Raw genomic sequence first — 26,610 nt, 5'->3', positions numbered from 1 at the left:
ATCTCATCCTCTGTCATCTCCTTCTCCTCCTGCCCCCAATCCCTCCCAGCGTCAAGGTCTTTTCCAATGAGTCAACTCTTCGCATGAAGTGGCCAAAGTATTGGAGTTTCAGCTCTAGCATCAGTCCTTCCAACGAACACCCAGGACTGATCTCCTTTAGGATGGACTGGTTGGATCTCCTTGCAGTCCGAGGGACTCTCAAGAGTCTTCTCCAACACCACAGTTCGAAAGCATCAATTCTTTGGCGCTCAGCTTTCTTCACAGTCCAACTCGCACATCCATACATGACCACTGGAAAAACCATAGCCTTGACTAGATGGACCTTTGTTGGCAAAGTAATGTCTCTGCTTTTTAATATGCTATCTAGGTTGGTCATAACTTTCCTTCCAAGGAGTAAGTGTCTTTTAATTTCATGGCTGCAGTCATCATCTGCAGTGATTTTGGAGCCCAGAAAAATAACGTCTGACACTGTTTCCGCTGTTTCCCCATCTATTTCCCATGAAGTGATGGCACCAGATGCCATGATCTTAGTTTCTGAATGTTGAGCTTTAAGCCAATTTTTTCACTCTCCTCTTTTGCTTTCATCAAGAGGCTTTTTAGTTCCTCTTCACTTTCTGCCATAAGGGTGGTGTCATCTTCATATCTGAAGTTATTGATATTTCTCCTGGCAATCTTGATTCCAGCTTGTGCTTCATCTAGCCCAGCGTTTCTCATGATGTACTCTGCATTATAAGTTAAATAAGCAGGGTGACAATATACAGCCTTGACGTAATCCTTTTCCTATTTGGAACCAGTCTGTTGTTCCATGTTCAGTTCTAACTGTTTCTTCCTGACCTGCATATAGGTTTCTCAAGAGGCAGGTCAGATGGTCTGGTATGCCCATCTCTTATCTATAAACAGTCAAGATATATGAGCAATATATGAAATGCTGATTATTTCAATGTCATTTATAACTAATTATGATCTAAAATAGATATTGCTTAAATTATCCCTTGATTTGATTAGGAAATATTCAACAAATGTTAATTGAAGAATTGCTGTGCAAGACCAACAGGCTAGTTACTGAAGTTCTCATGTTGTCAGAAAACAAAAGTGATGTGCCTATATGTAACTTTCCAATTAAAATAACTATTCTCTGACATGAATATTTGTAAGTAACAGATTAATGAATACATCTATTTTACTAGTGGCTCAAACTGCAAATGTTGCTTCCTAAAGAAAAAAAAAAGGATTTTTCCATTTGAATGCAAAGTTCCAAAGAATAGCAAGGAGAGACAAGAAAGCCTTCCAAAGTGATCAATGCAAAGAAAGAGAGGAAAACAATAGAATGGGAAAGACTAGAGATCTCTTCAAAAAATTAAAGTTATCAAGGGAAACTCTCATGCAAAAATGTGCACAATAAAGGGCAGAAACGGTATGGACCTAACAGAAGCAGAAGGTATTAAGAAGAGCTGGCAAGAATACACATAAGAATTATACAAAAAGGATCTTCATGACCCAGATAACCACAATGGTGTGATGACTCACCTAGAGCCAGACATCCTGGAGTGTGGTCAAGTGAGCCTTAGGAAGCATCACTATGAACAAAGCTGGTGGAATTTCAGCTGAGCTATTTCAAATCCTAAAAGACGATGCTATTAAAGTGCTACACTCAGTATGCCAGCAAATTTGGAAAACTCAGCAGTGGTCACAGGACTGGATAAGGTCAGCTTTCATTCCAATCCCAAAGAAAGTCAATGCCAAAGAATGTTCAAGCTACCACACAATAGCACTCATCTCATATGCTAGCAAAGTAATGCTCGAAATTCTCCAAGCTAGGCTTCAACAGTAAAAGAACCAAGAACTCCCAGATGTTCAAACTGGATTTAGAAAAAGCAGAGGAACCAGATATCAAAAGCAATTGAATTCCAGAAAAACATCTACTTCTGCTTAATTGACTATGCAAAAACCTTTGTCTGTGTGGATCACAACAAACTGGAAAATTCTTCAAGAGATGGGAATACCAGACCACTTGACCTGCCTCCTGAGAAATCTGTATGCAGGTCAAGAAGCAACAGTTAGAATTGGACGTGAAACAACAGATTGGTTCCAAATTGGGAAAGGAGCATGTCAAGGCTGTATATTGTCTTCTTGCTTATTTAACTTATATGCAGAAAACATAATGCGAAATGCCGGGGTGGATGAAGCCCAAGCTAGAATCAAGATTGCTGGGAGAAATATCAATAACCTCAGATATGCAGATGACACCACCCTTATGGCAGAAAGTGAAGAAGAACTAAAGAACCTCTTGATGAAAGTGAAAGAGGAGAGTGAAAAGGCTGGCTTAAAGCTCAACATTAAAAAAAAAATGAAGATCATGGCATCTGGTCCCATCACTTCATTGCAAATAGATGGGGAAACAATGAAAACATTGACAGACTTAATTTTCTTGGGCTCCAAAATCACTGCTGATGGTGGCTTCAGCCATGAAATTAAAAGACATTTGCTCCTTGGAAGAAAAGCTATGACCAACCTAGACAGCATATTAAAAAGCAGAGATATTACTTTGTTGACAAGGGTCCATCTAGTCAAAGCTATGGTTTTTCCAGTAGTCATGTATGGATGTGAGAGTGGAACCATAAAGAAGGCTGAGCACTGAAGAATTGATGCTTTTGAACTGTGGTGTTGAAGAAGACTCTTGAGAGTCCCTTGGACTGCAAGGAGATCAAACCAGTCCATCCTAAAGGAAATCAGTCCTGAATATTCATCAGAATATCTGAGGCTGAAGCTGAAACTCCAATACTTTGGCCAAGAATTTTGTGAAGAACTGACTCTTTGGAAAAGACTCTGATGCTGGGAAAGATTGAAAGCAGGAGGAGAAGGGGATGACAGAGGATGAGATGGTTGGATGGCATCACTGACTCAAAGGACATGAGATTGACCAAGCTCCGGAGGTTGGTGGTGGAAAAGCAAGCCTATTGTGCTGCAGTTCATGGGGAAAGAGTGGGACTTACAAAGAGTCCAACTTACAAAGAGTCAGATATGACCGAGCGACTGAACTGAACTGAAAGAAAAAACACTCCTTTACAGATAATTGATTAATACAATGAAAATTATCTATAAAGTATGATGTGTGCTTGATATCCATGTAAAATAGATGAGAGAGTTCAAGTGAGGTGTAAGTGAGATGATAGACTCAAAACAGTGATTTTCTAATTGTTCCATAGATTCCTAGAGGTTTTTAGAATGTTGTTTGCGATGGGAATGAGGTATGGGCAAGAGGGATATCCATTAGAAGATCTAATTTGCATATTGGCTTTGTTAATTTTCTCTGAAGAGCAAGCTGTGCTTTGAAAGAAAGATATGGAAAATCCTTTTTGATAATCTATGAAGATAGTTCAGAGGTGACACATACACTGTATTTAAATTAAAATCCTCAAGATGAGAGCCTAGACTAGTCTTTTTTGTTGCCTGTTTTATCTCTGTTAGGAAGCACAATTATAGCATATGATAGGTGCTCAAAAAATATATTTATTTTTACCAGTGCTGACTGTGACAAGTTGGCCAACATTCTATATATATACAATGTCATTTATGCCCAATAAGCTCAGATAGTGATAGCACAAAACTTACTTTTAGATTTTACTTGTCTTTTTTCTATGTTTGATTGAATTAAAATTGCTATGCCTTTGCATTCACTTTGAATTTTAAAATTTTACAAGGATTCAAAGTAGAGTGAAATTGTATTATTTGAAACTATATATTTTAAAAGGGGAAGTTTAAAATAAGAAATTAAACAATCAATTTGATTAGATCATTTTGGGTGAAAAATGAAGTGACTAGTGAGGCCATATTTATACATATCAAATAAATACACAGCTATTATCATCTATACTAATCAGCATCCAATGAAGCAATGTTCTAAAAACTCACACAAAATGAACGTAAGACACAAAAGTTTCCATGGGCTCATTTTTTAATGGAGGATAACATTTCATGAAATTGCCTTATGTTTCCTGTTAAATTATTTTGAAGTATAAACAAGCATAAAATCATAGTGTAAGTTTAAGAATATATTGAACATGGTACTAAAAAGTTTATGTGACAAAGTTTGACTATGTCCATTGAAATGTATCATGGATTTTTTTTTCAAAAGAACTTAATTCATTATATGTAAAGTAGAATCACACACTATTAGGAAAAGTGTTCATCAAGCCTCCACTACAGATGTTGTAATACCCATGAGGGTGGACAGGCAATGATGAAAATATAGTTGGTGCTATTGTCTCATGATATAATCTAGGGCTAATCCTAGAGTGCACACTCAAGATATTAGTAAACAGAAGTCTAATAGCACATGAAATATTAACAATATAACTAGACAAGGGGAGGGAGTATTGCAGATTTTCCAATAAGTTTTGTACAATATATAGCAAAGTACAATAGAAAGAAAGTATTTAACTTATAAAACATTGGAAAAGTATATAAATATATAAAGAATAAAGTTTTGTCACAACATTAAATAAATTGGCAAAGATCTAATGATGGCTGTAGTGACAGAGAGAAGGAATTTACGAATAGTGGGTTTTCTAAAAGGTGTGGAAGGAAAATGTATTGATTTATTTATTTTGCCAGGTCACATGTCTTGTGGGATCTTACTGCCTTTGGCAGTGAAAATGCAGATGGATTCCTAACCACTGGATTGCCAAGGAATTCCCATATTTGGGGTTGTTTTTTTAAATCTTCATTTAATACACAAATAAATCTAGTAGTTCTTAAGATGCACCACTTTTAATAACAGATAAATGTCATTCAAATTAGTATATTTAAGATTTGATCTTTCAATTGAAGATTTTTCAGAGCTATTTGTAGTGATACAGCAATGTTTTAAAACTTTCATTTTTATAAAAATGGAAATTGACTATTCCATGGCAAGATGTTCCAGCAAATATTTCAAATGAGACAAGAAATAATCTTGTTTTCTAACAGAGAAACTTCAGTAACTAAAATTAGCTCAAATATAGCTTGCCTTCCTGATCATGTATATCTTTCTAATATTTAGGGTAAGCTGAAGAAGCTCCATTTAGCCATATATCAATGTCATTGTACATACTGAAAATTGAAGACTAGGTATAAACAATCAAAACAGACTTTTAAAGTTTTTATTGGAAATTAAAACTATTTATATATGCATATATATATATTGAAACTTTGATGAATGATTAGGTTAGTTTTAGAAACTGATACTGATGAACACAAAATGGATAAAAGATACACTTGAAAATTATTTTCCAAAGAAAGATAATTTAAAATGAATAAGCAACTGCTCATCAACCAATTTCAAACTTGAAAATTTTACAGTTAAAAACTGAGAGCAAAAAAAAGATTGAGAGCAGATGTTGGATAATGTTAGTGATTTAACATTGAAACAATTTTCTACTATGTCTTTTTTAGTCTTCCACAGAAGTTAAATTGAAGAATACCACAAAGTTTCAGGATGAGTTGTTAAAAAACAGTTGCAATTTGCAATTGCTTGTGTGACACAAGATTGTTTTTATATGATGCAATCCAAAATAAAACACAGAAATTAGATGTTAAAGCTGATATAAGTAGTTCTTAGTTACATGTACAACCTCTGTAGTGAGTGCATGCATGCTAAGTCGCTTTAGTCATGTCTAACTCTTTGTGCCCTTATGGACTGTAGCCCACCAGTCTCCTCTGTCCATGGAATTCTGAAGTCAAGAATCCTGGAATGGGTTGCCATGCCCTCCTCCAGGAGATCTTCCCCTCCTAGGGATTGAACTCGCATGCCTTATGTCTCCTGTATTGGCAGACAGGTTCTTTACCACTAGCACCACAATCTCTACTTACTAATTTTTGTGTTGAAGATAACCTTAATATTCTCACTGATTGATTTTACATATTAAAACTTAAGAAAAACGCTTACATATAAATTATGTTCTCATGCATTTGTTGTTTATGGTCCTATGTTAATTTTCATCTGGAAGAAAAAGTTCTGCTTAAAGTGTTTGAAAAGTAGGTTCTAGATGTCCTATTCAAGTATTACTGTAAGAATTCACCTCTGATTTTCTCATTTAAAATATGGGTGATCATAATACTTAACTGCCAGGGTTGTTGTAAGATAATATGTGAAATGTTTACAGATAATTTATGAAGCAAAATTTAAGCACTCAGCACAGTGTCTATCCTGAAATAATCATGCTATAAATTTTGCTATTTTTATTACTCAAGGAGGTACCCTCTTTGTGAATGAAAGAAAAATAATTCCTTGGGAGCACACTGGATTGTCCAGGAATTTCTGGCCTTCATATCACAGCTTAGGTGCCAATATTTTTAACTTGGGTTTTGTGATAGTTTCTTTTGAAAATCTGACAGAGACTATATACTTGCTCCCACTAATGTAAATTTGTATTTTTCTAGTCTTCACAGATTTCCTATATGATAAAGTCTATTCAGAGTCCAGATTAAGGCTGTTTTCTCAGGGATGCTTAGAGATTGTAGTAACACCATTAATTCGTCAGTGAAATAAACCCATGAAATTTTCTCTCAGGTATATATCTATCTATATATTTATATATCTATCTACATCTATATAGATATTTATCTATCTATATATCTCTCCATAGAGATGTATATCTATCTATATATAAAACAATTAAAACAAATGTAGGAGTTCAGGATTCACCTTATTGATGTGTCATTTTGTTGTTTGTAAAGAACATTATTATGGCCACTAAAGTGACTTCTCATGGATCCATGTTCAGAGTTTTGCATGTTCCCTGGCCTTAGAATGGAGAAGATAGCTGTAAAAAAAATAACTGACTTCCTTTTCTTTCGTAATAAGCCTGTCATTTTCAAATATGCCTTCCTCAAGCTAAGAACTGATTTTCATAAAAATAGAAACATGTATCATTGATAAACAATAGCTAAAGAAATAATGCAGATGAGCTGAAATGCTGTAATTTAGATGACTAAATTTCTTCTCACCAAAATTATAAATTTAGTTAAGTGGGCCACAGGGAATGTAACTCACTCCTTTTATATTTTTGAATATTTTAAAAAGGTTTCTTTCTTTTTTTTTTTTTTTTTGATTAAAAGCAAAAGAATGCCCCCTTTCCTTTCTTTTAAAGAAATAAAAGATGTGGCTGATTAGGGTTACAGTACATCGGTTAGTGTCTCTGTTCTCTTCATAATAGATCATATGTCAAAACTTCTCTCTTTAGAATAACAAAAATGACCTTTTGGTGCCATAAGCTCTGGCTGACCTTTTAGTAGCCATAACAGTGGCAGAGAAACAATAAAGATACATCAAGCAAGAGTTCCTTCTTGCCACTGGGGTACTCAGGGCATGAACCAGAATGCTATATGGAATTTGTGCTCCTAAATTTGTAAGTAAAAATTAACAAAAGAACTTTCTATTATGAGAATCAACTTCATGACCTTGAAGTGGTATTTAAGTATTTCAGTTAACGTAAAGTTTACAGCAGTCTGCACTTTAGAGAAAGTGCCATTTTCAGAAAATACTTTAGTGAGTGATATAAATATCAACACAGTGAAAACTACATCTATAACTTAACGTAAATTTATTAATGGAAAATATAGTTTAAACATAAGTGTAATGTGACTTAATTTAGAAAAATTTAATAGAGAATAATCATTTTTTATTGTACTTCTTCCCATTAATTAAAATGTTAACATCAGCTTGTCACAGAGAAACTCTTTCTTTTCAAAGGACTTGGAACCACACACTGGCTGATGTTTGAAATCCTGTATCTATATGATTTATCTGTAGGGCACCATTTGAACATTTATTATCATTGCTGTCCAGAAGTTCTAATTTTGTTTATGTTTTTCTTGAAGTGTGGAATCGCAATTATGAATTTATATAAACCCAAGCTCAGTACTTAAATAAGATGAAAGACCTGTAATACTTCAGTACATTCCAGTGTGTGCAAATTGGGATTCTGGTTACAATGAAGCTTCTAGCTAAGTTGTTTTGGGGGCAGGAAGCGGAGAGGAAGGAGGATGAGTTCATGAAAAGAACTGGGTCTGTGTAAGGGAATTTGGTTTGTTCAAGAACAATGAGTTCAGCTTTCAAATAAGGCTTTAGTAACCTCTTGTTTGCATGGTTATTTGTTTGTTGATAGACATCTCTGATCATTTTTCTCTTGGTTAGTTTTGCTATAACTTTCTAGTTTTTAAAAAAGATTATCTGGGTTTAAAAAATAACCAATCTTAAAGTGAATAGCAAAATAATTTGGAGTCTCTCTTAAAAATAACGAAATAATTGTTCAATTCTCTCTTGAATATTAGGGCTTCCCTAAGTGGCTCAGATCTGAAGGAAAGCATGGCAACCTGCTCCAATATCCTTGCCTGGAGAACCCCCGTGGACAGACGAGCCTGGCAGGCTACATTCCATAGGGTAACAGAGTTGGATATGACTGAATGACTAAGCACAGTGGCTCAGATGGTAAAGAATCTGTCTGCAATGCAACAGACCTGGGTTCAATTCCTGAGTTGGGAAGAACCCCTAGAGAAGGGAAGGGCAACCCACTCCAGTATTCTTGCCTGGAAAATTCCATGGACAGGGGAAACTGGTAGGCTACAGTCCATAGGATCACAAAGAGTTGGACACCACTAGGTGACTAACACTTTCACTTTCTCTTGAGTATTATTTGTATTTAAAGAAGCTTTAAGGCAATATGTTCTTATTCGCAGATATTTCCTCATACACTTGAAATTTGGTTGTAAGTTTATAGTAATTTTCATTATGAAATTTCTTATAAATAACTCCTGGATTCATTCATTTATTCAAAGGGCATTCTGTTAAATATCTACCATGCACTAGGCTCTGTGTTCTAAGGTTTCGGAAACAAAAATGAGTTTTAAAAAGAAAAGTGCTCAGAAAGAGCAAATCTTGTTGAATTGTGTTGCATCTTTGTTTCCTCTCCAGTTCAACTACCTCATGTTAAAACAACTGATGGATCTCACACCACACACACACACACACACGTACACACAGACACACACAAACTGTTCTTTCCAACACATCATCTGTGAGAGGGTAATGGGGAATGAGAAAGAAAACAATGTAAGCAATATATTCAGTAGTTTTGAATAGAAACAACTTTAAAGGTGTCAGTAGTCTTCCCTGTCAGACTGCCTCTTCCTGCTATTACCCTTTTTCTTCTTCACTTGTCTTCCTTTCCTGACTTCCCTGGTGGCTCAGATGGTAAAGTGTCTGCCTACAATGCGGGAGACCCAGGTTCAATCCCTGGGTCGGGAAGATCTCCTGGAGAAGAAAATGGCAACCCACTCCAGTATTCTTGCCTGGAAAATCCCATGGACAAAGGAGCCTGGTAGGCTACAGTCCACGGGGTCGCAGAGAGTTGGACACGACTGAGCGACTTCACTTTGTCTTCCTTTCAAGGTCTTGGGGAGATGACCTCTTCCAAGCAGCAGCCTTTTCTCCAGTCCTTAGTCTACATGTGGAAGCTTCTAAGGAACTTGTTGCTAGTATCACTCACCTATTTGATATATGATATCAAGAATTATCTTAATTTAGTTTTTGTCCTAAGTTTTTGATTATGCTTAATTCTGCAAGGAAGTAGCTTTTTCTTTTGGGGTTTGCATTCCCAGTGAGTTGCCCTAAACATATGGACCACTTAGGAAGTGATCGTGATGACAGTTTTTTATTATATGGAGCCAAATGCATTGGGCTTCCCAGGTGGTGCTAGTGGTAAAGAACCCATGTGCCAGTACAGGAGGCATAAGAGATATGAGCTCAGTCCCTGGGCTGGGAAGATCCCCTGGAGGAGGGCATGGCAATCGACTCCAGTATTCTTGCCTGGAGAATCCCATAGACAGAGGAGCCTGGTGGGCTACAGTCCATAGGATCACAGAGTTGGACACGAGTGAAGAGTCAGCATGCACACACGTAGACAAATACATCACCTCATTTATTGCTGACTATTAACAAGTATTATGTTATCCTAATGAGTAATACACATGATCATTAGAGGGAGTGAAATTAGTAAATATAAAAATCTCAGGAAGTCTCAAGTGACAAAAATAATGATAGATTCTACCTTTCAGGAATCATTGAAGGAATGACACAGGGACTAAAGTAATAAATTTCTGGATAAGAAATTTTAAGTGGCATCCAAATTAGAAACTGTTCTCTTCCTACAGTTATTTAGACAGGCGTCAGAAACCCATCATGCTACAGTTGCAGAAGTCCCAAGTTATGTCTTTCTAATCTGTTTTCCAAATGGCAACCCCTTTAAGGCAGAAATCTGAGACTCATGCTTCTGTTTAAAAATCATTTTTTGACCCACCTTGAACTCACTATGAAGCTAAAACTCCTTAATATACCATATACAAGACGATTCATAATTGTTTCCTGACCAACTTTAGGTTTCATTTCAGTATTTTTTCTCCATAATGAATTATTAGCTCCCTGTAAGATCGTATATCTTTTCTTTTGGGCCTTTATAAGTGGTACTTTCTTTTGGAATAGCCTTCCTTTTTTCTGTCTTTGGATAGATAATTCCTTAGGTCTTTTGGGAAGCCTTCCCTTCCCTGCTACTTGTTGCCCTCTGTACCCTCCCAGCACCCTGGGCAAAAATATGCTCAGCATGACTCAGTTACCCAACTTCAGGGTTTTGAATGAAATTTTAGTCTATTCAAATTGTACTGTGGGAAGCCACCCACCTAGAATAAAGTGTCAATTTTATACAATTCTGAGGTCATGTCTGTATCATCATTCTCACCCACTGTCTGCTTTCTTTCTTGTTTCTAGCTTCCATACCACCCATCCTGAGATCAGGCTTCCTAGGTGGCTCAGTGGTAAAGAATCCGCCAGTCAATGCAGGAGCTGCAGGAAATGCAAGTTCAATCCCTGGGTTGGGAAGATTTTCTGGAGGGGGAAATGGCAACCCACTCTAGTATTCTTGCTGGGATAAGCCCATGAACAGAAGGACCCTGGCCAGCTACAGTCCGTGGGTTCACAAAGAGACAGACATGACTGAGCATGGACACATATGCACAAGTATCCTAAGACCAGTGTTTCTAGAAGAAGGTCTTAGGGTATCATATAGGTGTACTTATAAAACCTGAGGACTGCCTGAATTGGCCCTGTAAATTCAGAGTTGCTAGTCATGGAGTCTGGATATCTGTTTTTAAAAAATGTTTCTCAGGATATTTCTTTGCCACTTATAGTTCGATAACTATATCAAACTCCTTGAAGGTACCAGTTGTGTCCTAGTCGCCTTCCTATCCCCAGGACATATTCTGGAATGCAGAAGCATTTAGTATATTTTAAGTGAATATGTATTCTAGCTATGGAAATAGCCATGTATTTTGCAACCTTGCTATAACTACTTACTAGTTACAGGAGATTTTTTTTTTTTTTGTCAGTTCTTTGAGCTGTTCTACATACATGGTCATGGCATCTGGGAACATAGTTTTATTTCTTCCAACCCAGTCTGTATACTTTTTTGTCACGTTACATTGGCTAAAACTTTCAGTGTGATGTTGAATAGGAGTAGTTATAGGAGACATTCTTGCCTCAATCTTAGGGTGAAGTATCTCATTTTTCATCATTAAGTATGATGGTAACTGTATGTTGGTTTCTCATAGATAATCTTTATCAAGTTGAGAAAAATTCTCCTCTATTCTTAGTTTGCTGAATTTTTTAAAAAAAATATTGAATGAGAGTTGAATTATGGCAAATGCTTTTTATGCTTCTGCCAATAGGATTGCAAGATTTTTGTTCCTTAGAATGTAGGTGTGGAGGATTACATTAAGTTATTTTGATTGTTGTATTAGTTTTGAATGCATGGCATATACCCCATTTGGTCCTGGTGTGTAATTACTTTTACACATTGTTGAATTCCATTTGCTAATATTTTCTTAAGGATTTTTTATGTCCATATTCATAAGGCATATGCATCTGTAGTTTTCCTTTCCTTTAATGCCTTCACTTGATTTTGTTATCCAATATTAGGATAATATTGGTCTCAGAATGATTTAGGAAATATTTCCTCTGCCTCTATTTTCTGGAACAGATTGTATAGAATTGGTGTCATTATTCCACAAATATTTGGTCAAATTCACCAGTGAACTAATCTGTGCATGATGCTTTCTCTTTGTCAAGGTTATTAATTATTGTTTCACTTTTCTTAAAAGATATAGACTTATTCATATTACCTATTTTTTTCTTTGTGCAAATTTTGGTAAATTGTGTGTGTCAGGGAAGTGGTGTATTTCATTTAGGTTTTCAAATTTATGGCCATGAAGTTATTGGTAATATTCCTTTTAAAGGGCTTCTCTGCTGGCTCAGATAGTAAAGAATCTACGTACAATGCAGGAGACCTGAGTTCAATCCCTGGGTCAGGGGAGATTCCCCGGGTCAGGGAGGATCCCCTGGAGAAGGGAATGGTTAACCAATCCAGTGTTCTTGCTTGCAGAATTCCATGGACAGAGGAGCCTGGTGGGCTACAGTCCACAGGGTGACAAAGAATTGAACATAACGCAGTGACTAACACACACACATAATTTTAACATCCATGGGATCAATAGTAATGACACCTTTATCATTTCTGATATTTGCAATTTGTCTTCTCTTTCCTTGGTTAGCTTGGCTATGATTTTATCAGTTTTCTTATCTTTAAGAAAAACTAGCTTTTGGTTTCATTGATTTTCTATAATTGATTTCCTTTCTTCAAATTCACTGATTCTTACTAATTTTAGTTATTTATTTTCTTCTGTTTACTTGGTTTTAATTTGCTCTTTTTTCAGCTTATTAAGGTAGATGCTATAATTCTCACTTTTGAATATTCCCTTTAATATATCAATTCAAGTTTATAAAACTTCCTATGAACACTGTTTTTACTCCAGCTCACAAAATTTGATAAGCTGTGTTTTATTTACCTAAAAAATATTTTATCATTCTTAAATATCGCCTAAAACTATTTTAACATTTATTTGCCTAAAAATATTTAACATTTCTGTTCAGCCTTCATTTCTCCATGTATCAATCAGAAGTGATATTTAATCTCAAAATATTTGGGGATCTTCCAGCTATCTTTATGTAATTGATTTCTACTTTAATTTCATTGTGGTCTGAAAGTAAATATAGTGTGATATCTATTCTTTGAAATTTGTGAAGATGTGCTTTATGGCCTGGAAGATAGTCTATCTTAGTAAATGTTCATTATGAACTTGAGAAGAATGTGTATTCTAGTATTATTGGATGGAGTATCCTGAATATTCATTGGAAGGACATATGCTGAAATTGAAGCTCCAATACTTTGGCCACTTGATGGGAAGAGCTGACTCATTAGGAAAGACCCTGATGCTGGGAAAGATTGAAAGCAGGAGGAGAAGGGGATGACAGAGGATGAAATGGTTGGATGGCATCACCGACTCAGTGGACATGAATTTGAACAACTTCTGGGAGATGGGAAGCCTGGTATGCTTCAGTCCATGGTGTTGAAAAGAGTCAGACATGACTCAGAGACTAAACAACAACAATTCTATAATTGTCATTTAGATCCAGTTGATTGATGATGCTGTTCCATTCAACTAAATCCTTACTGATTTTCTGCCTGCTGGATTTGTCAATTACTGATTGAGTAGTGTCGAAGTCTCCAGCTATATAAGTGAATCTGACTATTTCTCTTCTCACGTCTATAAGCTTTTACCTCATGTATTTTGATGTTCTCTTGTTAGGTGCTTACTTATTAAGGGATCATGATGTCTTCTTGAAGAACTGATCTCTTTATCACAGATAATTTTCCCTTTTCTAAATTCTACTTTGTTTAAAATATTATAGCTATTCCAGCTTTCTTTTGATTAGCATTTATCTATCTTTCTTTTGATTAGTGTTGATCTATCTTTCTCTATTGCTCTACTAATAATCTTTCTTTGTCTTTATAATTAAAGTAAATTTCTTGTAGATGACATATAGTTAGTCCTGTTTTTATCCACTCTGAAAATCTCCATCTTTTAATTAGTATATTTAGACAATTCATAAATTGAATTAATATCTACCATATTTCAAATTGTTTTCTATTTGTTGTCCTTGTTTTCCTTTTGTTTTTCACTTTCCCCCCATCATCTCTGGTTTTAATTATTTTATATGATTCCATTTTCTCTCTTATATTATCCTATAAATTATGCTTCCTTTTAAGACTTCTTTGAATTGTTGCTTTTGAGTTTTCCATATACATTTGTAACTAATCTAAGTCCACTTCAAACTAATAGTATGCCACTTCATGAGCAGTGCTACTGTTCCCATTTCCTTCCTTTCATCCTTTGTTACATTGCTGTCCTTTCATTTATCCATAGTTATAATAAGTCAGTAAATTGTTGCTATTATTATTTTGATCAAACCACATTATTTATTAGATCAAATAAGAGTAAGTACTATCAATGATTTATTTTATCTTCATTTATTCTTTCTGTGATTCTTTCTTTATGTAATTTTGAATTTTTTATCTATATCATTTTCCTTCTCTCTGGGAAAAAACATTTCTTTCAAGGCAGGTCTACTGATGACAAATTTCCTCAATTATTGTTTGCCTGATAAATAATAATTTATTTCTCCTTTATTTCTGAAGAATAATTTCTTTGGATTTCTAGGTTGGAATAATAATTTCTAGGTTGGAAAATTTTCACCTTTAAGATTTTAAATAATTCCATCCACTCTCTTCTTGTTTGCATGGTTTCTTCTTGCTTGCATGGTTTCTGAAAAAAAGTCTTATATAATTCTTATTCTTGGTAATGTTTTCCCCTCCTTTCACTTTTTTCAAGATCTCTCTTTGTCTTTAATTTTCTACATAGTATATGATGATATACCTAGATGTAGAAATTTGGTTATCTTTTCTGCTTGGTGTTCTCTGAACTTCCTGGATCTGTGCTTTCATGCCTGTCATTAAATTTGGAGCATTCTCAGCCATTTTTTATTTCAAATATTTAAAATATTTCTGTTCCCCTTTCTCTTCTCCATCTGGTGTTCCAATTATGCATATATTAGAATTTTTATAGTTGTTCCACACTTCTAGGGTATTGAATTATCTATCAATATATCATCAAGGTCACTGATTCTTACTTTAAACATGTACAGTTTACTAGTGAGTCCATCAAAGGTATTCATCATTTTTGTTGCAGTGCTTTTGATTTGCATCATTTTCTTTTGATTCTTTCTTCTTTTTTTTTTTTTCTTTTGAGTCTCTAGAGAACCTGCAGTTCTTTCAGCTGTAAACCCCTGTTAACTACACTAGAGTTGCACTGATGAAGTCAAATTCATAGAAACACAATGTAGATTAGTGCTTACTCAATGCTGGCATGAGAGGAGTTGAGAACTGATGACTAATGGGTATAGGAATTTTGAAGAGGTGATTAAAATGATCTGAAATTAGAGGTGATGATTGTACAACTTTGTGAATGTACTAGTAATAAATAAATTGTATACTCTAAAAGGGTGAATTTTATGCTAAGTGAATGTATCTCAATAAAGTTGTTTAACAAAGACCCATAAAAAAGAAAACATGGATAAACATACTAGATGACGATAAGGAAAATTCAGACATTTTTTTCCCCCCCTAAAATTCAGACTTTTTTATAGTAAATGTTGCTTTCAACATTAGGGATAGTTGGGGAAAACTGGAATACCCTAAAACATGCTTTATTCAAACTAGGAAGTTTTATGCAATCATTAAAAATTATATTACAAAAAAAATTATGTTACCAAAGGTCGCAAAAATTAAGTGAAAAATCAAGATAAAACTAAGTGCAAAATATATTTCAAGTTTTATAAAATAAAATATATTTATGTCTCTATTTATATATATTTATAGATATGGCTTTAAGTTTATATGCTTTAATAAGAAAAATAACATAACAATTCATCTTAACGTCAATGGTGGTTATTATGAATGCTAGTGTTATGGATGATGATATTCTAGTATTTTTCTTTACAAATTTAAAAATTTTCCAAATTCTCTGTAATGAACATTCATTACTTTTATACTCATAAAACACACATCATTGAAAGACACATCATATTTTTAATTTTGATTTTTAAATCCATGGTGTGTAATGTAAAGTGAAACTCTCATATAATATCTTTTTGAATAATAATAATTACTGATTAATCAATACCTATATCCAGTTCTCACTCTCCTTATAATCATAGTCAGTGGTTTTGCCAGTGCGGATGTAATGTTCAAACAAATGAACATAATGACTCAAGCATCTCAGTCTATGTTGTAAAAATCCATTTTAAGAAAAGAATTGGGTAAATGTACTGCATAGTAAAGCAAGGCAATTTATAGCACACTCTTTAAGCCAGAGTTAATTATCTAAACATTTATGAGGTAATTTTTATAGAGTTCTATGAACTCCATTTATAATTAAAAAAATGTATTCATAAAGCCCCTTTAGTGACCAACTACCAGATAGAGGAAGTAAAGCAAAATTCATTTAAGGAAATACAAGAGTTGAAAATTTATGGCAATTTCTGAATGAAGTTCATAATTTTATCCATTACTCATAATGATTACACAAAAAGCCAGAACAGGAAGAAATTGGACTTATTAAAAAGAAGCATTAAACGAAGCACTAAACAATCTGGGCTTGCAAACTACTGTATCTAGAAGCCATGCTCCCTTGTGGATCTGCCAGGAAAACACATAAAAGACTAAGAAATGTTGATGATATGAACTTAAGAAAGAAAATATCCCACCTGGAGCAGTTTTCTCAAGTTATTTAGACTGCTACTCTGTTTAAAAAGAGTTCAAATTATACTACTAGGTCCAAGCAGACATTTTAGGTTGCACTTCATGTGATATCCACATTGGAACAGAGGCTGAACAGTTTTCAAGTAATTAGTTTTCCTGACTTCCTATTTTTGTTTTCTTTTGATGAGCAGAGTCTGAATTGCATAATTTTGCAGAACTTCAGCTGAACTGAACCATATTCAGAGCTTTATTATATTTTGTTACATACTGCTCTCTTTCTGTTTCTTATTTGAAATGAAGCTCCTCCAAGGAAAGAACTGTGTATTCCATTTATTATATTTATTTTCATAAGGACTCAGGTCTGTACTGGGCAGTAGTTAATAAATACATGATCTGATTTTGCTGGTGTAAGTTTCTTATCTAAGAACCTCAGTTTAACTGGACTCAGATTCAGAATGTTTTTCAGTAATTAAGCACATGTGCTATTTCCTGTCTATCTTTTATATCCTCATACGTTTATCCATTCATGTATTTAACAACCTGTACTCAAGCTGTATTTCTTCTCTTTAGTCCAGGCCTTGGAAAATTTTTACTTCAGAGGTCCAAAAGGTAAATATTTTAGGCTTTGTGAGCCATATGGTCTCTGCTGCACTCAACCTTGCCATTGTAGCATGAAAGCAGCCAAGGCAATACATTAGTGAATGAATGTGGCAGGGTTCCAATAAAACTTTATTTACAAAAACCAGCCATGGGCTGGATGTGGCCACTGGCCATAGTTTGCAGATTCTTGCTCTAGTCCAGCTCCTTACTCACTTAGAAATTCTCTATATATGTATTCCAATTACTAGGAGACAGAATCTTCTAGAGATCACACCACTCCATTCCTGAGAAATCTTGATGCCTGATTTTTGGAAACTCATTTCTGCTTTCTAACATCCCTGAACACCTACAACTATAACTAAACTTGCTGGTTCTCCGGAGTCCAGAAGATACCATGAGCCTTCTGAGAACATATTTATACAGCTCATTTTATTGTTGGCAAATTGCTGCTGTACTTATTTCCTCAAGAACCATTTCCCCTCTTAAACTTTCAAAAACTACTCTTTCCCTGACTAACAGCAGAAAGCTGCCTAACCATGATACTTAATTGTCTACATCATTTTTATCATCTATCATTTATTCTATGTTTGCATCTCATCTTTCATTAACCATACCTGTTGTTTAAATTTTGTGTTTTTTTGAAGTTTATAATACATATTTCCAATTAGAATAAAACTCATGAAGGAAAATAGCTATTTTATAATTATAAATGCCCCGCACTATCTGCATCAGTTCAGTTCAGTTTAGTCACTCAGTCGCGTCAGATTCTTTGCGACCCCATGATCCACAGCATGCCAGGCCTCCCTGTCCATCACCAACTCCCGGAGTCCAACCAAACCCATGTCCATTGAGTTGGTGATGCCATCCAACCATCTCATCCTCTGTCGTCCCCTTCTCCTCCTGCCCTTAATCTTTCCCAGCATCAGAGTCTTTTCAAATGAGTCAGCTCTTCGCATCAGGTGGCCAAAGTATTGGAGGTTCAGTTTCAACATCAGTCCTTCTAGTGAACACCCAGGACTGATCTCCTTTAGGATGGACTGGTTGGATCTCCTTGCAGTCCAAGGAACTCTCGAGAGTCTTCTCCAACACCACAGTTCAAAAGCATCAATTTTTCGGTGCTCAGCTTTCTTTATAGTCCAACTCTCACATCCATACATGACCACTGGAAAAACCATAGCCTTGACTAGACGGACCTTTGTTGGCAAAGTAATGTCTCTGCTTTTTAAAAGCTGTCTAGGTTGGTCATAACTTTCCTTCCAAGGAGTAAGCGTCTTTTAATTTCATGGCTGCAATCACCATCTGCAGTGATTTTGGAGCCCCCCCAAAATAACGTCTGACACTGTTTCCACTGTTTCCCCATCTATTTGCCATGAAGTGATCGGACCAGATGCCATGATCTTAGTTTTCTGAATGTTGAGCTTTAAGCCAACTTTTTCACTCTCCCCTTTCACTTTCATCAAGAGGCTCTTTAGTTCTTCTTCACTTTCTGCCATAAGGGTGGTGTCATCTGCATATCTGAGGTTATTGATATTTCTCCCAGCAATCTTGAGTCCAACTTGTGCTTCCTCCAGCCCAGCGTTTCTCATGATGTACTCTGCATGTAAGTTAAATAAGCAGGGTGACAATATACAGCCTTGACGTACTCCTTTTCCTATTGGAACCAGTCTGTTGTTCCATGTCCAGTTCTAGCTGTTGCTTCCTGACCTGCATACAGGTTTCTCAAGAGGCAGGTCAGGTGGTCTGGTATTCCCATCTCTTGAAGAATTTTCCCCAGTTTATTGTGATCCACACAGTCAAAGGCTTTGGCATAGTCAATAAAGCAGAAATAGATGTTTTTCTGGAACTCTCTTGCTGTTTCGATGATCCAGCAGATGCTGGCAATTTGATCTCTGGTTCCTCTGAACAGTATGAAAAGGCAAAAAGATAGGACACTGAAAGATGAACTCCCCAGGTCGGTAGGTGCCCAGTATGCTACTGGAGACCAGTGGAGAAATAACTCCAGAAAGAATGAAGGGATGGAGACAAAACAAAAGCAACACCCAGTTGTGAATGGGACTGGTGATGGAAGCAGGGTTCAATGCTGTAAAGAGCAATATTACATAGGAACCTGGAATGTTAGGTCCATGAATCAAGGCAAATTAGAAGTGGTCAAATAGGAGTAGACAAGAGTGAACATCGACATTCTAGGAATCAGTGAACTAAAATGGACTGGAATGGGTGAATTTAACTCAGATGACCATTATATCTACTACTGTGGGCAAGAATCCCTTAGAAGAAATGGAGGAGCCATCATAGTCAACAAAAGAGTCCAAAATGCAGTACTTAGATGCAATCTCAAAAATGACAGAATGATCTCTGTTTCCAGGGTAAACCATTCAATATCACAGTAATCCAAGTCTATGCCCACTGACGAAACTGAAGTTGAACGGTTCTATGAAGACCTACAAGACCTTCTAGAACTAACACCCAAAAAAGTTGTTGTTTTCATTATGGGAGACTGGAATGCAAAAGTAGGAAGTCAAGAAACACCTGGAGTAACAGGCAAATTTGGCCTTGGAGTACGGAATGAAGCAGGGCAAAGGCTAATAGAGTTCTGCCAAGAGAACGCACTGGTCATAGCAAACACCCTCTTCCAACAACTCTCTGCATAGCAACTAACAAATATTACACAGCACAGTTTTCATCCATTATGCAGAGCTAGACCTAGATAAGAGATAGGATATGATTTGGATAACCTGAGGTGGGACATGACTCTTCTCCTCAGGTTGCAACTTTATCATCAGATCTTTTGGATCTCCAGTTTGCTGCCTGAAGATCTTGGGGTTTCTCAGCTTCCATTATCACATGACCAATTCCTTTTAATAAGTTTCAATAATGTAATACCTATCTGTTGCCCTCTTTCCTTCTGCCCTCAGTCTTTCCCAGCATCAGAGACTTTTCCAATGAGTCAGCTGTTCATATCGGGTGACAAAATATTGGAGCTTCAGCTTCAGCATCAGTCCTTTCAAAGAGTATCTAGTGTTGATTTACTTTAAGATTGATTTGATCTTCTTGTTGTCCGAGGGTCTCTCAAGCATCTTCTCAAGGACCACAGTTAGAAGGCATCAATTCCTCCTGCCTTCTTTATTGGTCCAGCTCTCACAACTGTACCTGACCACTGGAAAGTCCATAGCCTTGACTATACAGAACTTTATGGCAAAGTGATATCTCTACTTTTTAATATGCTGTCTAGGTTTGTTATAGCTTTCCTGCCAAGAAACAGACATCTAATTTCATGGCTGCAGTCACCATCTGCAGTGATTTTAGAGTCCAAGAAGAGGAAATCTTCCACCTTTTCCCCTTCTACTTCTAAAGTGATGGAGCTGGATGCCTTGATCTTAGTCTTTTTAATGTTTAGTTTTAAGCCAGCTTTTTCACTCTCCTCCTTCACCCTCATCAAGAGGTTCTTTAGTTCATCTTCACTTTCTGCCATTAGAGTGGTCTACTCCACCTATCTGAGGTTGTTGATGTTTTTCCCACCTGTTTTGATTCCAGCTTGTAACTCATCCAGTCTGGCATTTCTCATGATGTGCTCAGCATATAAGTTAAGTAAACAGGGTGATAACAAACAGCCTTGCTGTACTCCTTTCTCAATCCTGAACCAGTCAGTTAGTTGTTCCATGCAAAGTTCTAACTGTTGCTTCTTTACCTGCATACAGGTTTCTCAGGAGACAGGTAAGATTGCCTGGCATTCCCATCTCTTTAAGAGTTTTCCACAGTTTGTTATGATCCACACAGTCAAAGGCTTCAGTGTAGTCAAAGAAACAGAGGTAGATGTTTTTCTCTAATTCCCTTGCTTTTTCTATGATTCAGAAAATGTTAGCAATTTGATCTTTGGTTCCTCTGCCTTTTCTAAACCCAGCTTGGATGTCTAAAAGTTCTTGGTTCACGTAATGCTGAAGCCTAGCATTCAGAATTTTGAGCATGACCTTACTAGCATGGATGGTGGGTATGAATGTCCGGTGGTTTGAACCTTCTTTAGTACTGACCTTCTTGGAAATTGGAATGAGGATTGACCTTCTCCAGTCTGTAGCCAGTGTTGGGTTATCCGGATTTGCTGACTTATTGAGTGCAGCCCTTTGATAGCATCATTTTTTAAAGATTTTTAATAACTCTACTGGAATCCCATCATATCCACTAGCTTTATTGACAGCAGTGTCTCCTTAAGCCCACTTGACTTCACACTCTATAGTGTCTGACTCTCGGTGACTGACCACACCACTGTGGTTATCTGGGTCATTAAGATCTTTTTTGTACAGTTCTTCTGTGTTTTCTTTCCATCTCTTCTTGATCTCTTCTGCTTCTACTAGGACTCTACTGTTTCTGTCCTTTATTGTGCCCATCCTTCGGTGAAATGTTCCCTTGATAGTTCCAGTTTTTCTAAAGAGATATCTAGTCTTTCCCTTTTTACTGTTTTCCTTTAATTCCTTGCATTGTTTACTGAAGAAGACCTTCTTGTCTCTCCTTGTTATTCCCTGGAACCCTGCATTTAGTTGGGTGTACTTTCTCTTTCTCCCTTGCTAGAGACACTGGACAGAGTGAGGATGAGATGACTGGATGACATCACTGATACAATGAATACGAACTTGGGAAAACTCTGGGAGATAGTAAGGGACAGGGAGGCCTGGTGTGCTGCCGTCCATGGGGTCGCAAAGTGTCAGACATGGCTGGGCAACTGAACAACAGCAATATCTATCTGTCCTACTGGTTCTGCTTCTCTAGAGAACCCTGACTAATACCCGATTTAGCTTCATCTAAGACCCTATTCTGAGGACATCCTGTGTCATCCCTACAAGCTGTTTGGTGCTTGTCCTACATGTTTGCCAAGTCATCCATATGTGTCTTCGCAAACACATGATTTAAGTGAGTTTTTCTTCAAATATAGCCCCGATAGTGGCTCAGACAATAAAGAATCTGCCTGCAATGCAGGACACCTGGGTTCGATGCCTGGGTTTGGGAGATCCCCTGGAGAAGGAAATGGCAACCCACTCCAGTATTCTTGCTGGAGAATCCCATGCACAAGGATCCTGACAGTCTGCAGTCCATGGGATTGCAAAGAGTTGGACACAACTGAGTGACTTAACACTTTCTTTTTTCTTTCTTAAAATATAAAGTAAGCACCAAGAAGATAGGAAGGTACTATTTTCATCTTGCCTAGTGCATTCCCTGACATTTACTAACGACTCAGATTTTACTAGACTCATAAATGCATATGAAAAGATAAAGAGATTAGATTTCCTTAATCAGCATATTCTAAATTCTTTTGGTATATTTCTAAAAATCAAATCAATATTCAAAGGACAAACAGAAGCAGAGAAAAACATACTGATGATTCCTTAGCAGATAAGTATAAATTATTTCTGATGAGTCAAGTTAAAGCAATAAATTTTGAATGATCATTAAACTGCAGATATCTCTTTTTGGACTCTGGTATTTATGTTAGAAATAGGATCTGTGAATATAGTCCTTGCCCAATCATAAGTTTATTTTAATGTTTGCAACTCTTTTTGTAGTAGAGAACATTTCTGTAGACAATCCATTTCTATATAAAATCCGTATTTTTAAATACTCATAAATGACCGAAAATATCTCATTAAGAAACATCAAATGGCTTAAATAAGTAGGCACAGAAATGACTTCAGGTAAGAAATAGTGAAATTAACAAAAGATATCTAGAAAATGAAAGAAAGTAATGAAGTATTAGAAACCAGAACAGATGAAGAAGCCTAATTTTGGATAGCTCTAGACAGGTCGTGGAAAGGCTTATGATGTCTGGCATGGTTAAAGCTAGTGGGATAAGAAATTTAGCAGGAATGTCAGATGTCTTCACAAAAGGTAGAATTGACTGAGGTTTTAGTAGAAACAAGATCAGAAAAATATTGAGGGTATTGTTGAGCTGTCCTGTGTTGAGAAAATTTGAATCTAAAAATGCAGGTCAAACTTAAAGGTTATTAAAATACAACTCAAGATAATCAATATTTCTGTTAAGAATATAGAGTCTATTTTGTGATGACTCACAAGTGAGGAGCAAAGTTGCCAGGCTTCTTAAATGAGCTGAACAAATAATTACTGGCCCAAATAAATTAAATTAAATTTTCAAATACTGGAGAGAAGTATATTAGTCACTGAAAATACTGATAAAAATGGGGAATTTGGGTGCTTTCATTGGCAAAAAGATCAGCACCATTTTGAATGTAATTAGTTTGAAAACTGAAAATATAGATGCATTCACAGTTCTAACACAATCCTTGGTACATAGTATACAATTCAAAACATGTTTGAGAAATGAATTAATGAGTAAAGTTATTAATATCTCTATAAAAACCTGGAATCATCTATCTGTTTTGATAAGAAAAATTACAGGACTGAGAAAGCACTGGATAGGCTGAAGTAGTTTGCTTCAGGTGAACAATGCCACTGAAAACAACTAGAAACACTGGATTAAAAATACAAATAAGATATTAAAACTTTTAAGAGAGGGGCTAAAGCAACAAGAATTAGGGGGAATAATATTCCAGGCAGGGGAGACATCAGAAATATGCTGATAATTTACAACTGCTTTTCTCCTGGAGCATTTAGTTCTGTCATGCAAGGCAAGAGGTTACAAACTCAGGCTTTATTTAGACACAGAGACACTCTGAGGGACAGAGAAGTTTTCTGGGGATAGAGAAGATGCTCTAGTCACTTGTGAGGAGAATGACTATGACGGGGGAAAAAAGGAGATTTAAAAGCTTTTAAGTGTATGGCTGATTTATTTCTCAAGAAAGTTGAATTCTGAAATTTCACAGGGCAAAAGACAAAAAAAAAAAAAAAATCTGTACATCTCTGAAATAAAGAGCAGAGGCAGAGTTGATGTTGTTTTGATTGTTTTTTAACAGCCTCTCAGTGCTCAGAAGAGAAAGATTGGCCATCAGGCCTTATCGTAGGTTGGGAACCTGAAAGACATACAGGGTCCAAGGAAGGGTCAAATGTCAATGGAACCTTGCAAAAATTGTAATCTAGCCTTGATTCAGGTTCCTTCCTGGTTGGCTTGAAAATGTTTGTTATTCTCCCAGTGATTCCCAAAAAGGCTTCGTGTACTTGACTTGCAGCCGAGTCTCTGCAGTCTCTGTGTCAATCATCACATGGCCTTCTTTACTTCATGTGTCATTACACCTTCAAATCTCTCTGTCCTTACAAGGACACTTCATTGAATCCAAGGCATTAAATTCAGGGCCCATATTAATCCTGTACAACTCAAATTGCTTACATCTTCAAATACAGTATTTCCAAATAAGGTCACAGTCACAGGTACTGGTGGTTAGTACTTGAGCATATCTTTGGGAGGACACAAGACAATAGGAGGGAAGGTGAAAAGCCAGTGGGCAGGTTTAATATCTAAAGGGGTTTAGCTCTGACTCAGCTCAGCAAATTGTTGCATCTGGGTTTGTTGGCTGGTGTTACCACATGGAAACTCTGGGCTGCCAGTTTGCATATTTTGCTTTCACAAAAGGATTTGCCTTCGGGTTGGGTGGTTTGTTACTGAAAACTAATAGAGACAATCCTTTCTGAGCACAGAGCATCTAGTTTTACATGGCTTTGCATGTGTGTGTTAAGTTCGACTTTAGTCATGTCTGACTCTTCACGACCCTGTGAACTATGGCCTGCCAGGTTCCTCTGTCCATGGGATTCTCCAAGCAAGAATATTGGAGTGGGTTGCCATGCCCTCCTCCAGAGGATCTTCCTGACCTAGGGATAAAACCAATGTCTCTGATGCCTCCTGCATTTTAGCAGCCTGGTTCTTTACCACTAGTGCCACCTGGAAGGCTCTTTACATGACTTTGAAAACAGTAAATATTTCCTAATGTGTAATAAAGAAAAGTTCTGAAGAATATCAAGATGGCAGAAATACTCCAGTCTTGGAATATCAAAGAGCTCTGTCATAAACATTTGAGGACATCATTCAAAGTAACATATAAAAGTAACGAGCATAGACTCTTGTATGATGTATAACATTATGATCAAGATTTCCTAGCAAGTTTTCACTTTCATGTACCTTAACCCATAGTTACTGGATTTAGTTCCTTGTTTCTGCACACATTTATGAACTTGACAATGTGGCTTCAATATGATCTTGTTTTAATGAACAGTCTTCGAAGGTATGAGATGGGACTGCAACCTGTTTAGACTTAGAACCATTAGAATGGTGTCTAAAATGTGTCCCTTGTTGAAAACTGCATTTTAGTAGTTCTTAGTGTGGAAATTTTCTCTCCTGATGAATGCTTCCTTACCTATAAGTCAAAGAGATTACACAGTTACACAATTGTAAGAATATGTTTTCCATTGGTAATGAAAGTACCTGAAACCTAGAGAAATTGCCAGTGAAATTACAGTTCATGTCTGAGGTTCACAGTGTCAGCTCAGTTTAGTTCAGTCACTCAGTTGTGTCCGACTCTTTGTGACCCCATTGACTACAGCATGCCAGGCTTCCCTGTCCATCGCCAACTCCCGGAGTTTACTCAAACTCATGTCCATTGAGTCGGTGATGCCATCCAACCATCTCATTCTTCTCCTCCTGCCTTCAATCTTTCCCAGCATCAGGGTCTTTTCAAATGAGTCAGTTCTTTGCATCAGGTGGCCAAAGAACTGGAGTTTCAGCTTCAGCATCAGTCCTTCCAATGAATATTCAGGACTGTTTTCCTTTAGGATGGACTGGTTGAATCTCCTTGCAGTCCTAGGGACTCCCAAGAGTCTTCTCCAACACCACAATTCAAAAGCTTCAATTTTTTGGCCCTCAGTTTTCTTTATAGTCCCACTCTCACATCCATACACGACCACTGGAAAAACCATAGCTTTGCTAGATAGACCTTTGTAGGCAAAGTAATGTCTCTGCTTTTTAATATGCCGTCTAGGTTGTTCATAATTTTCTTCCAAAGAGCAAGCGTCTTTTAATTTCATGGCTGCAGTCACCATCTGCAGCGATTTTGGAGCTCCCCCAAAATAAAGTCTGTCGTTGTTTCCACTGTTTCCCCATCTATTTGCCATGAAGTCACTGTGTCATCAGGAACTAAATGAGCAAGTTCCAATCCAACTGTCTCTGCTTGAAGTCAGTTATAAATACTCCTTTTTGGGCAGTAGACATTTCTTGAGGTCTTATATTTCTAAGCTCTATTGAGTTTTATTCCTCCTAGATATAACAGGGCTGGACACAGATAATCTATACCTTACTGTTTCCACTGGCACAGAT

Source organism: Cervus elaphus, chromosome 25, assembly GCF_910594005.1.
Source record: "Cervus elaphus chromosome 25, mCerEla1.1, whole genome shotgun sequence".
In the NCBI taxonomy this organism is placed as follows: Eukaryota; Metazoa; Chordata; class Mammalia; order Artiodactyla; family Cervidae; genus Cervus; species Cervus elaphus.
The sequence above is the reverse complement of the archived record's forward strand: the minus strand, read 5'-3'. Positions refer to the sequence as shown.